A 13,642-nucleotide genomic window follows, 5' to 3' on the forward strand; every position below is an offset into this window, starting at 1 on the left:
GGAACGAAGAACAAAGCCGATGAAGCTGGAGATGTGGAAGGACGGATAAACCCGTTAGCTAGGTATTGGTCCAGGTACTGTCTGAGGTGAAGGTTCTCTGGCTCGGTGAGGGCATAGATCCTGCTGCAAGGAGGAGTTGTTCCAGGTATCAGATCTATTTGACAGTCGTAAGACCTATGAGGGGGTAGGGTGTTAGCTTGATCCTTCTGGAAGACGTCTTGGAACTCCTGGTATTCGGGAGGTAATTTGAGAATCTCCTCAGAAGAGATCGCCGCCAGTGAAACATCAGGTCGAGGATAACAAGTGGTAGAACACTCTGGAAACTGAACCGTCTTTGCTCGCCAATCAATCTGAGGATTGTGCTTCTCCAACCAAGGGATTCCCAGAATGATCTGGAACTGAGGGGCCTTGATTACATCGAACACTATTCTCTCCCGGTGTCCATTATGACTCAACAGCGTCACTTCTTGGGTGGCATGCGTTACTGGTCCGGAGGCTATCTCCGTGCCATCCACAGTAGTGATGACGTCTTTTACTGCCTTAGGGACAAGGGGTAGATTCATCCTTGACACCATTTCACGGTCCACATAGTTACCGATTGCTCCGCTGTCAATGTAAGCTTCAATTGCGTGCAAACGATCCGGACGTTCAGGACTAATGAGGACCATGGGTATCACGAAATGCGAGGTCACGGGACAGATCTTAACGCTCGGCAAGAGGACCTCTACTCTTGTCGGGCGAGGTCGTTTCCCTGCTCAGAATTTGTGGTACAGGTATCCGCGGCTCCTACAGTATTCTTAGCTGGTTTCACGGGACAGTCCCGAAGAAAGTGTCCTGAATTACCGCAATAAAGGCATAATTGCAGCTGCCTTCTTCTTTCCCGCTCTTTCTGGGTTAAAGGTCCTCTCATGCCCCCTATTTGCATGGGTTCCGCAGTGTCAGCTCCCTTATTCGAGGTCTGTGGTTTGGAAAACACTCGGGTATCAAATCTGGAGCGATCTGCCTTCCTGTTCTGTAGTCTATGGTCTAGTTGGACAACTAAGTCAATATAGTCTGAACATTCTTGTGGAGGATTCACAACCTGCGCTAGCACATCCTTGAGCTCTCCATGCAGACCTCTGTAGAAAAGCGTTATTCTCTTGTCCTCGGGCCATTGTGTTTCCACTATGAGTCTATTGAAAGAGGCTATATAAGTAAAGAGGTCTTGGTTACCCTTTCGTAATGAGAGAAGTTCATTGTCCAAGGCCTGCCCTTGTGCATGTCTTGCGAACAGTTTCTCCATGCTGGCCTGGAAGGCTTGAAAATCGTGTAAAACCGGATCATCCTGGGTGACTAAAGGGATCGACCAATCTGCAGCGCTGCCACTGAGATAAGAAAGCACGAAAGCCACCTTGGCCTGGTCAGTTGGGAATGCAGCTGGTCGACATAAGAAGTGCAGGCGGCACTGGTTGATGAACACTGCGAATTTCTTTGGATCACCAGCAAAGCGTTCGGGCGGAGCCAAGGGCACATTACCGGGCAGATTGATTTGCACTGGATTTGAAGCTGAGGCAGAAGGGTAACTTCCTCCTGGAACGGGCAAAGGTGTCTGTCCTGCCTGCGTTTGTAACAACTGCCTAGCAAGGTCCTCTGTTCGCTCCTTAGAAATTATCAGTTCTCTTCTTAGAGAGCTTGTTTCCTGGCGAGCTGCATGTACTTCTGCTCTTAATTCCCCAAGCAACTGGGCTAGTTGATCAGTATCTGAAGTTTCCATTGCGCCTGGGTAGGAGTTTAGTGGTCGGCTTCGCGTTCTGTAACGCTCACCTGATTCCCACGGAGGCGCGGGTCTTGGCAGGAAGGTGTCTGTAACACAAAACGTGATGTGCAGGATTCGGTTGGCTTCTGGGGTCGACCCTCTCCGCACTGTGTGTCGAACTCGAAGGGTGAGGTTTCTGCAGGTGAAATAATATGGGATTAAAGGTCTGGGTTGCTGAATGTCCCTATCTCTCTCCTCCCAGCTTGTCTGTTGAACCCCCCTCCCTGGTCAACGTGCTCACCTTAGATAGGTGAATGCTGGGCTCTCCATCTGCGTCTAGTGCAGGGTGCCGTTGCCAGTTCCTTCACTGGTGAAACGTGGGCCTCTTGACTTCAGAGGATGGGTACCGTCGTTGACTGCACGACCGGTAAGTTTCTGGACACCTTTAGTCTTTATAGTCTTTTATGCGTGGCACTGAAGCGCCTGGAGTTGCTTAAGTATGGCAGCGCTCTTACTGTCTCTTTCTTTGTCTTTGCAGGAGACGATGCAGAATGAAGAAATCCGGAACTCGCCACGTGCCGGTAAGTGTGACACTGCTGTTGTCTTTGCAGGTGAAGATGCGGCGTGAAGAATCCGGAATGCACTGCGTGCCAGTAAGTAGAATAATGCTGTTTATCTTTGCAGGTGCAGATGCAGCGTGAAGAATCTGGAGTGCGCAGCGTGCCAGTAAGTATAATAATGCTGTTTATCTTTGCAGGTGCAGATGCAGCGTGAAGAATCTGGAGTGCACAGCGTGCCGGTAAGTATAATAATGCCGTTTATCTTTGCCGGCGAAGGTGCAGCGTTAGACACGGCCGCTGCAGATGGATCAGGTAAGCAAGCACTGCGTGTGAAAGTTCGTTCTGCTAACCTGTTGTTTCTGGTCTTTTGCAGGTGCTGATGTAGCTCGGGTACAGGAATGGTAAGTATAATTCTTGCAGGTTCAGGATCCCAAGAAGAAATGCTGGAACAGACTCGGTGAGCGTTCTGCTGCAGATGCAGAATAACGCGAAGCACGTTTCGACAATCGGGTGTGGTTTAAATAGCCTTGGAGTGATGCGGCGTCTCCTTCCACGGCCCCGCCTAGGCAAGAAAAGAGTTCCTGCTTCCAGAAGAGTTCCAGTGCTGTATCCAGGGAGTGGAGCTGCCCCACCCAGGTAAGAAAGTAGTCCCAGTTCACCGAGGACTTCTAAGAGTCTGGCAAGTAAGCAGCATGGTCTGCCGCAGGTAAGTCCACCCAAGCACCTTCACACCAATGATGAGCCCGGCGCTTCCAGTGCCGGGACCGATGCTTCTGATGAGCCTGGTGCCACCGGCGCCAGGACAAGGTCCAAAAGGTCCCTGTGGGGACCGGCTGGTGCCTAGGATCAGGGTTAGGGGCCTGCTTCCAAGGACGTTGGGCTGATCCTGGCTCCTTGGAAGCAGTGATCATGACAAGAAATCCAGCAAAGCTGCTGGGGGACTCACTAGGTTAGGAAATTCAGCCTAAACAGAGAATTCTCCCTAACACCCCCCCCCCCAGACTAAGGGACAGGAGGATTTAATCCACTCCTGGATGAATCTCATACCTCTAGTCGATGACATACATCCTAGAGAGACCATCAGCATTTTGGTGGTGACATCCTGACCTGTGCTCAATGGTGAAATCAAACCCTTGCAGGCAGATCGACCATCTCAATAGTTTCGGGTTTTCCCCTTTCATTTGCATTAACCATCTCAAGGGTTGGTGGTCAGTCTGAATGACAAAAGTAGAACCATACAAGTACGGCCTAAACTTCTTCAGAGCCCACACGATAGCAAAGCACTCTCTTTCGATTGTTGGCCACTTTGTTTCAGGATCCTTCAGCTTGCGGCTGATGAAGCAAACAGGGTGCTCCCTACCTTTCCCATCCAGTTGACTGAGTACGGCTCCTATTCCTACATTTGAAGCATCTCTCTGAACAATGAAGTGTTGGCGGTAATCAGGAGCTCTGAGTACTGGGGCTTGGCAAAGAGCCTTTTTCAGGTTTTCAAAAGCCTGATTGCACTCCTCGTTCCATCTAACCTTTTTAGGAAATTTGGGCGAGGAGATGACATTCAGTGGAGAAGCTATGGTCCCATAGTTCTCGATGAAATTCCTGTAATACCCAGTGAGGCCTAGGAAGGCTCTCACTTGGGTTTGAGTAGTAGGTGCTGTCCAATTTTGCACAGCGTCAATCTTGCTGAGCAAAGGCCTTATTTCTCCACCTCCTACCTCATGTCCAAGATAGACTACCTTACTCTGTCCAATTTGGCATTTACTCGCCTTTATGGTCAGATTGGCCCGTCCAAGAGCCTGCAAAACATCTCTCAGGTGGGTTACATGTTCTTCCCAGGAATTGCTGAACACTGCTATGTCATCCAAGTATGCCATGCAGAAGTCCTCCATCCCATTCAGAACCTGATTTACCATCCGTTGAAACGTAGCAGGTGCATTCTTCAATCCAAAAGGCATTACCTTAAACTGGTATAAGCCAACGGGGGTAGAAAATTCCGTTTTCTCCTTGGCATGGTCTGTCAGGGCTATTTGCCAATAGCCTGACATCAAGTCAAATGTGCTGAGGAACTTGGTGGCGCCAAGTTTATCCACCAACTCATCTGTTCTTGGCAAAGGGTGGGCATCAGTCTTGGTGACTGCATTAAGAGCTCTATAATCCACGCAGAATCTAAGCTCCTTAGATCCGGCCTTTGGTACTAACACAACTGGGCTAGTAGAGGGCTTTAATACCCCGAGATCAAGCATCTTGCTGACCTCACCTTTGATGTGGGTTCATACGTTTTCTGACATTCGGTATCCTCTGCTTTTGACTGGCAGACAGTCACCAGTGAGTATCTCATGCTGGCCCCAAGGGGTCAAGCCTGGTGAGAGCGAGAACAGAGAGGCAAACTGATTCAACATGGATTTGCACTCTTCTTGTTGCTCGGGTGTTAGAATGGAAGAGAGATTTACTCCTTCAATTTTTTCGTCCAAAGGCGAGCCTCTGACGAGATCCGGAAGAGCTTCACTCTCTTCTTCTTCCTCGGATGATGCTAGAAGCAACGCTCCTACATCAGGTCGTGAGACATAAGCTTTGAGTCGCTTGGTGTGGAAGACAGTCGGAGCCTCCTTGGGATTGCCAAAGTCCACCAGATAGTTAACCTCTCTGAGTTTACCCACAACTCTGAAGGGTCCCATCCATTTGTCTTGCAAGGCCCTCTGCCTTGTTGGGATCATAACGAGAACGAGCTGGTCTTGAGGGAAATGAACCATGTTAGCCTTTTGATCGTGCCAGTGATTGACCAATGCTTGTCTAGCTTTCAAGTTATCACTTGCTTCTGTCATCATGTGCGACATTCTCCTCCGGAGACCTATCACGTAGTCAGTCACTCTGACTGGCTTGGGGGAAGGAGCACTCTCCAACCCCTCCTTAATCAGGGCCAATGGACCTCTGACGGGATGACCATAGAGAAGTTTGAAGGGAGAATAACCTACTCCGTCCTGAGGGACTTCTCTATAAGCAAAGAGAAGGCATGGCAGTAGAAGGTCCCACTTACGTTTAAGGGGTTCCTCTAAAGCACCTATCATGCTCTTCATGGTTCGGTTGAACCGTTCTACCAACCCATTGGTTTGTGGGTGGTAAGCTGTTGAGAACTTGTAAGTAACTCCACAGGTTTTCCACATGGCTTTCATGTAGTGGGACATAAAGTTTGACCCCCTGTCAGAGATTACTTCCTTAGGAAACCCGACCCTAGTAAAGATACCAAGGAGGGCCTTAGCCACAGCCGGAGCTGTAACAGTCCTCATAGGAATTGCCTCAGGATACCTAGTAGCATGGTCTACTACAACAAGTATAAACCTGCTGCCTGAGGAGGTTGGAGGATCAAGGGGACCAACAATGTCAATCCCTACTCTGTCAAACCGGACTCCCACAACTGGGAGAGGCACTAAAGATGCCACATTCTTGGAGCCAACCTTACCAGAGGTCTGGCAGGTGTGGCAGCTCCTGCAGTGTTTTTCTACTTCGGCCCCCATCTTTGGCCAATAGAAGTAGAGAGAGAGCCTTTTCTTAGTCTTCTTGAAACTCAAGTGACCAGCCAAAGGAATCTCGTGGGCTAACTGCAAGAACTGTGGTCTGTTCTCTTGGGGTACTACAAGCCGCTTGTAGTCTCCAGGTGCAGACTCGGTCGGTTCACTGTAGAAGAGGCCATCTTCCCAGTGCAACCTGTATTTCCCAGGCTCTTGCCCTTCAGCCTGAGCTTCTGCCTGGTGGCGAAGAAATTCCAGAGTTGGACATTCTCTCTGTCCCTTACTGAAGTCTGCCCTGCTGGGTCCACCTTCTGCCAGCAAAGACTGCAGCTCGGGATGGTCACCAGGATCCAGATCTCCAATGAGTTCCTGGCCTTCCATTAGCTCTTCCTCAGAGTCTAATTCTACCACACAGGGTTGTACCTCCCTCTCAGCCTCAGCTGGAGGGGGAGTTACGGGTGTAACTTTGGATAACCGCAGGGAAGTCCTTGTTGGCTGCACTGAAATGCGGGCTGCTGGTTTCGGGGTAGAAGTCTTAGGTTTCCCTTTCGCTTCTGGTTTCTTCGAGACAGCGGCCGACAATTCCAGTGGAGCAGGAGTGATTTCTCTCTTCATCATCTCCTGGAGAGTACCGCACATGGTCCTCTCTCTTGCAGGTCTGGTTAGCTCCTGTAACCGTTTACTAGGAGGTCTGGGAGTATGCGATACAACTCCAAGAGTTTTCAAATCGTTACCCAACAGTACGCGTCCTGGTACCTCACTCTGTATGCTGACAGGTATCTTCACAGTCATGTCGTTACACTGGATGAGAACTAGTAATTGAGGAAGCATCTGCACAGGCCCTCCAGCTAACTTGGTGAGGCATTTGGGTGCCTTAGCAACATCCTCAGCCTGAAAAAACGATTTATCCACCACAGTTATGCTGGCCCCAGTGTCCCTAATGGCAGGAGTCTCCTGACCATTCACCTGGACACTGTCCTTATAATACTCTTTAGTATTATCAGGGATAGAATTATAGACGTCTAAATTCTGTTGTTCCCACAACCCCAGAGATACTAAAGAAACGCTGGCTGAGACTCCAATGGGTTCATCAGCTAGCAGTAGAAAGTTTCCACTTGCCTTTTGGACTTCCTCCTCTGGAGCGAAGGCTAAGGAGACAAGTTGGATCCCTGAAGGTTTACCCTTACATCTGGGATCTCCTTTCACGTGGTCAGTCGAGCCACAAACAAAGCATTTACCGAATGCTTTTTGGAATGGTGGCTTGTTCTGGCCTCCTTCCGGTTTGGCACCAGAAGACACACTATTCTGCTGCGGTTTTCCTTGTGGCTTACCCTTCTGGTTTTGTTTGGGGCCCTCTTTGGAATTTGAGTTTTTCGAATTCTCTTTTGAGTCTTTTTTAGGCTGTTTTCCCTCATCCTTTTTCTGAGTTTCCCCAGAATCCTTATGAGTAGCCCTGTTGGCAACCCATAAGTCAGCAGCCTTAGCTAGCCTCCGGGAATCCAATTCCTTCGAATCAGCCAAGTGCTGTCTGAGCTCGGGAGAACAGGCATCATAAATCGACTCCAACATAAAAAGATTCTTCATACCCTCATAAGTCTTCACTTTGTAACCCTTAATCCATCCCTCTAAGTTTTTCAACCCTTCACTCACCCAGGTAGCCCAAGGGGTACCGTCATGCTTTTTGAAGGTTCTAAACCTCTTAAGATACTGGGAAGGGGTCTTCCCGAATCTAGCTATCAAGGCTAGTTTCACACTTTTGTAATCCGTCTTATCCGCCTCCCCCAACTCCATTACCACATCAGTCACAACAGGGGGGAGCATAGAGAACAACCAGGGAAGTAGATCATTCGCGGTGATGTCCTGGAGCCCATGATTGTACTCAAACAGTTTTAACCAATCCAACACATCCAATCTCGGTTCATACATACCCACTAATTCCTTCGGCATCCGGGTTCTTTTGGGACTGGAGATCCTAGAGGAACCAGAGGAGAGAGAAGCATTTTCCACAGACAACTTTTTCATCTCTAACTCGTGATTAAGTTCTATTTCCCTGAGCCTTAACTCAGCTTGCTTCTGCTCAGCCTGGGCATTTATCCCTCTGAACTCGAGCTCTTGGTTTCTTTCAGATTGAGCCAAGAACTGTTTGTATTCTAATTCGAGCTTCATTTTTTCAAGTTCAAAATAAGCAGGGTTACTTGTGGGACCTGGTATGGGCCCCGTAGGTACAGCTGGTAAGGCAGGTAGAGGAGCAGGGGAGACAGTTTCGTAAGCCTCTCCTTCCTCTTCAGCCTCTTCATCACTATCGTCAGAATTACGATTTAGAGCAACACCATCACTGTTATCTACATCTGCTGGAGAAGTTGGTTTCGGTGAACCAGTACCCAGACTTTGGTTTTCCAGCAATCTCGCTATCAGTTCTAACTTCTTGCTTCTTACAGAAAGATTTTCTTGCCTACAGAGAGCTCGTAAACTCTCAGTATTTTCACCTGACAAGGATTCTCGATTGTAAGCTTCCATAGTAGACATGTTTGTGAAAGTTGCTTTTTAGTCCTAGGATTTGTGGTTAGTTATCCTAAAGTGTCGAAAAGCACTCTAAACTGTATACTCGATACAAATCCCACCGCTGTACACCAGTGTTAGGCGGAAACCTGTGCAGTTCCCTCTGGGACCACTGCAAAAGATTTAGGACTACAGGTGTTTGGCACTAAACCCACTTGGTAGCAGTCTGTGCCACACAAATTCACTTGGTAGCTGTGGCTGAGCAGTCAGACTTCCCTCAAGAAGAGTTAGGCAGTATGTGGAGTATACAAAATAGGGCAATCTACACAGTAAGGCAAGCAAACACGCAACAAGGCTTCGGTGTAAAGATATAAAGGTATTTATTTATAACCACACATCTATAGAAAACACTCTGGCACTAATACGGCAAACAATTTCAATCACAATTACTATACGAAGAAAATATCAATCCCCCTAACAATAGTTCGACAAGTCTAGGTTCAACGGCATCACTTATTTGCAGACAGAGGTGTATGCTTTAACCTAGATGGCACTCTAGTATTCGTTAGGACGGGAGAGAAAAGGCGGATTAAGAAATCAACTCGATACCAATATTTTTAAGAACAAATGCAAGGCAAGAAGACAGGAACCACTGTAGATTCCAAAGTTCAGAGGCCAGGCCCACTCGGAGAGAGGCAAGGCGATGTGTCCCAAAAAGTATCTTAGTGGAAATGCGCTTCGAGTCTTTATCGCAAATTGTTATGGAAAGATTGGACCAGTTCAGAACAACAAGTTAAAGAAAGTTTGGAGGCGACCCAATGGAAAGGCGAGGATTAAGACACCTCACTCTTTCCGGCAGAAAGGGAAGCCAGGCGGACACGGTACCTTGTTTGTGGAGAGACAGCTCCAGCGGGGGCAGTTTTTCCTGGTGGTGGATGCACGTCGGGTTTTTGCCAAGAGTAGAGATGATCTCGTCGTCGAAGAAAAGTGAAGTCCGGTGCACCACCAGGGAAGAGACCAGCCGCGGAGTGCTCCGTCACAAGGCACCACCTTTTGGTCGCGGTACATGGGTAGTGTCTATCCGGTTGCCGAGGTGCTCTGCACGGGCAATTCGACCACTGCGTCCTGGAGCGAAGAAAAAGCAAAGGGGACTGGTTGTTCCGGAGGTGTCGTCGTTGCAGGTCGGCTCAGCTTTACCCTCGTCGGATTCTTAGGTCCTGTGGCGACTTCTAAAGATCCAGTCCCAAAAGCCCTGCTTTTATGCAGAAAACCCCTTTTCATTCAGCCTAGCTGTCAATCAAAACACGCTAAGTGGTGAGCGGGGTGGCTCACTACTTGGGCCAATCACACTAGAGTGCTACCGGAGTTGGCAAGGCAACTCGGTCCAGGGTGCCTAAACCCCCTCCCACACCCCTGTGGTAACCCAGACAGAATGGCACCACTTTGGAGGGTCTCTGTACAGAAGCCCGCCAAAAGTGGAACAAAGGGCTCAACCTTTGGTTTAGGAGTCACGGAGACGAACACAGACGCCATTTTACAACCCGAGTTCTGGCAGAAAATACCATCCGGTAGACCTATTTAAGATAAGTAAATCAGTGGTATGTTAGAGATTAACGAGAGAAAAAGTATTAATCTCCAACAATGGGAAGAATCCCATAGAGTTATATTCGGGGTCGAATAGAACAAGTAGTTTCCACTGCCACCAGCCAAAACTCGACGAGGTGGGACAGGACAGTGCCCCCTCGAATCACAGACCCAGGAGTAATCGAATTACCCCTACTAGTACGTCCTCAATAGGATGGTTTGAACTAGTTCTGTTAGTAAATTTAGGTCTAGTAAAGCCAATGGTGACTTTACATGCCCGGCGAGACAGTAGTCAGTCCCCGGGTATGGAGTCTATGATGGAGGTCCGCTAGGACGCCCCAGTGCTATGGCACGGAGGGTGCGTTGTAACACACATAGTAAAACATATGAGACCCTATGGAGTAAAAGACCCCATAGCCCATAGAACACATGGACATTCAAAGGAATTACACATATTCATGTCCAAGAGTGGGAGAAAAAGAGTTTCACTCTTGGCAGGATGGAAAAAAACAAACTCCAGAAATCCAGCAAAGCTGCTGGGGGACTCACTAGGTTAGGAAATTCAGCCTAAACAGAGATTTCTCCCTAACACCCCAACACACCGCTCATGCCCCGTGTCTCTCTCCTGTTGCCCCCCACCCCCCGGTCATGCCCCTTGTCTCCCTGCTGTGGCCCCCCACCCCCTGCTCATGCCCTGTGTCTCCCTGCTGTGGTCCCCACCCCCTGCTCCTGCCCTGTGTCTCCCTGCCGTAGCCCCCACCCCCTGATCATGCCCCGTGTCTCTCTCCTGTTAACCCCCACCCCCTGCTCATGCCCTGTGTCTCCCTCGTGTCCCCCCACCCCCTGCTCATGCCCATGTCTCCCTGCTGTTGCCCCCCACCCCCCATCCATGCCCCGTGTCTCTCTCCCGTTACCCCCAACCCCCTCTCATGCCCTGTGTCTCTCTCCTGTTACCCCCACCCCCCTCTCATGCCCTGTGTCTCCCTGCTGTTGCCCCCCACCCCCCGCTCATGCCCCGTGTCTCTCTCTTGTTACCCCCACTCCCCTCTCATGCGCCGTGTCTCTCTCCTGTTGCCCCACACCCCGGTCATGCTCCGTGTCTCCCTACTGTTGCCCCCCAACCCCAGTTCATGCCCGTGTCTCTCTCCTGTTACCCCCCACCCCCCGGTCATGCCCCGTGTCTCCCTGCTGTTCCCCCCACCCCCACTCATGCCCCGTGTCTCTCTCCTGTTACCCCCCACCCCCCTCTCATGCCCCGTGTCTCTCTCCTGTTGTTTCCCACCCCCGGTCATGCCCCGTGTCTGCCTGCTTTTGCTAATCACCACCCGCTCATGCCCTGTGTCTCTCTCCTGTTGCCCCCACCCTCAGGTCATGTCCCGTGTCTCCCTGCTGTTGCCCCCCACCCCCCGCTCATGCCCCGTGTCTCTCTCCTGTTCCCCCCACCCCCTGGTCATGCATGCCCCGTGTCTCCCTGCTGTTGCCCCTCACCGCACGCTCAAGCCCCGTGTCTCCCTGCTGTTGCCCCCACCACCCGCTCATGCCCCGTGTCTCTCTCCTGTTACCCCCCAACCCCAGCTCATGCCCTGTGTCTCTCTCCTGTTGCCCCCCACCCCCCGCTCATGCCCCGTGTCTCTCTCCTATTACCCACCACCCCCCACTCATGCCCCGTGTCTCTCAACTGTTACCCCCCACCCCCCGCTCATGCCCCGTATTACACTCATGTTGCCCCCCACCCCCCGGTCATGCCCGTGTCTCCCTGCTGTTGCCCCCCCACTCCCCAATCATGCCCCGTGTCACCCTGCTGTTTCCCCCCACCCCCTGCTCATACCCCATGTCTCCCTGCTTTTGCACCCCACCCCTGCTCATGCCCCATGTCTCTCTCCTGTTACCCTCCACCCCCCTCTCATGCCCTCTGTCTCCCTCCTGTTCCCCCCACCCCCCGCTCATGCCGTGTGTCTCCCTGCTTTTGCCCCCTACCCCCTTCTCATGCCCCGTGTCTCTCTCCTGTTACACCCCACCCCCCTCTCATGCCCCATGTCTCTCTCCTGTTTCCCCCCACCGCCAGTCATGCCCCGTATCTCCCTGCTGTTGCCCCCACCCCCCACTCATGCCCCGTGTCTCTCTCCTTTTACCCCCCTATCATGCCCATTGTCTTCCTTCTGTTGCCCCCCGCCCCACGCTCATGCCCCGTGGCTCGCTCCTGTTGCCCCCCGGTCATGCCCGTGTCTCCCTGCTGTTGCCCCCCACCCCCACACATGCCCCTTGTCTCTCTCCTGTTAGCCCCCACCCCTGGTCATGCCCTGTGTCTCCCTACTGTTGCCCCCCACCACCCGCTCACACCCCATGTCTCTCTCCTGTTCCCCCCACCCCCGGCTCATGCCTCGTGTCTCCCCTGTTCCCCCCCACCCCCCGCTCATGCGATGTCTCCCTGCTTTTGCACCCCACCCCCCACTCATGCCCCGAGTCTCTCTCCTGTTCCCCCCCACTCCCCTCTCATGCCCTGTGTCTCTCTCCTGTTACCCCCGACCCCCCACTCATGCCCGTGTCTCTCTCCTGTTAACCCCACCCCCTCTCATGCCCCGTGTCTCTATCCTGTGGCCACCCACCCCCGGTCATGCCCCGTGTTTCCCTGCTGTTGCCCCCCACCCCCGCTCATGCCCCGTGTAGCTCCCCTGTTACCCCCCACCACCCGCTCATGCCCCGTGTCTCCCTGCTGTTGCCCCCCACCCGGTCATGCCCTGTGTCTCCCTGCTGTTGCCCCCACCCCCTCTCATGTCCCGTGTCTCCCTCGTGTTCCCCCCACCCCCCGCTCATGCCCCGTGTCTCCCTGCTGTTGCCCCCCACCCCCCACTCATGCCCCGTGTCTCTCTCCTGTTGCCCCCCACCCCCGCTCATGCTCCGTGTGTCCCTGCTGTTGCCTCTACCCCCTCTCATGCCCCGTGTCTCTCTCCTGTTCCCCCCACCCCCGGTCATGCCCCGTGTCTCCCTGCTGTTGCTCCCACCCCCCGCTCATGCCCCGTGTCTCTCTCCTGTGACCCACCACCCCCGCTCATGCCCCTTGTCTCCCTAATGTTGCCCCCCACCCCCCGCTCATGCCCCGTGTTTCTCTCCTGTTACCCCCACCCCTCTCCTGCCCCGTGTCTCTCTCCTGTTGCCCCCCACCCCCGCTCATACCCCGTGTCTCCCTGCTGTTGCCCCCCACCCCCCACTCCCATGCCCTGTGTCTGTCTCCTGTTACCCCCCTCCCCCGGTCATGCCCCGTGTCTCCCTGCTGTTGCCCCCCACCCCCTGGCCATGCCCCATGTCTCTCTTCTGTTACCCCACACCCCCCGGTCATGCCCCATGTCTCCCTGCTGTTGCCCCCAACACCCCAGTCATGCCCCGTGTCTCTCTGCTGTTGCCCCCCACCCCCTGCTCATGCCCGGTGTCTCCCTCCTTTTGCCCCCACCCCCCGCTCATGCCCCGTGTCTCTCTCCTGTTACCCCCCACGCCCCGCTCATGGCCCGTGTCTCCCTGCTTTTGCCCCCCGCTCATGCACCGTGTCCTTCTCCTGTTACCCCCCACCCCCCGCTCATGCCCGAGTCTCCCTTGTGTTCCCACCACCCCCGCTCATGCCCCGTGTCTCCCTGCTGTTGCCCCCACCCCCCTCTCATGCCCTGTGTCTCTCTCCTGTTACCCCCCACCCCCCTCTCATGCCCCATGTCTCCCTGCTGTTGCCCCCCCACCCCCCACTCATGCCCCATCTCTCTCTCCCGTTACCC

This window comes from Ambystoma mexicanum, chromosome 12 (assembly GCF_040938575.1).
Source record: "Ambystoma mexicanum isolate Mex_15411 chromosome 12, UKY_AmexF1_1, whole genome shotgun sequence".
In the NCBI taxonomy this organism is placed as follows: domain Eukaryota; kingdom Metazoa; phylum Chordata; class Amphibia; order Caudata; family Ambystomatidae; genus Ambystoma; species Ambystoma mexicanum.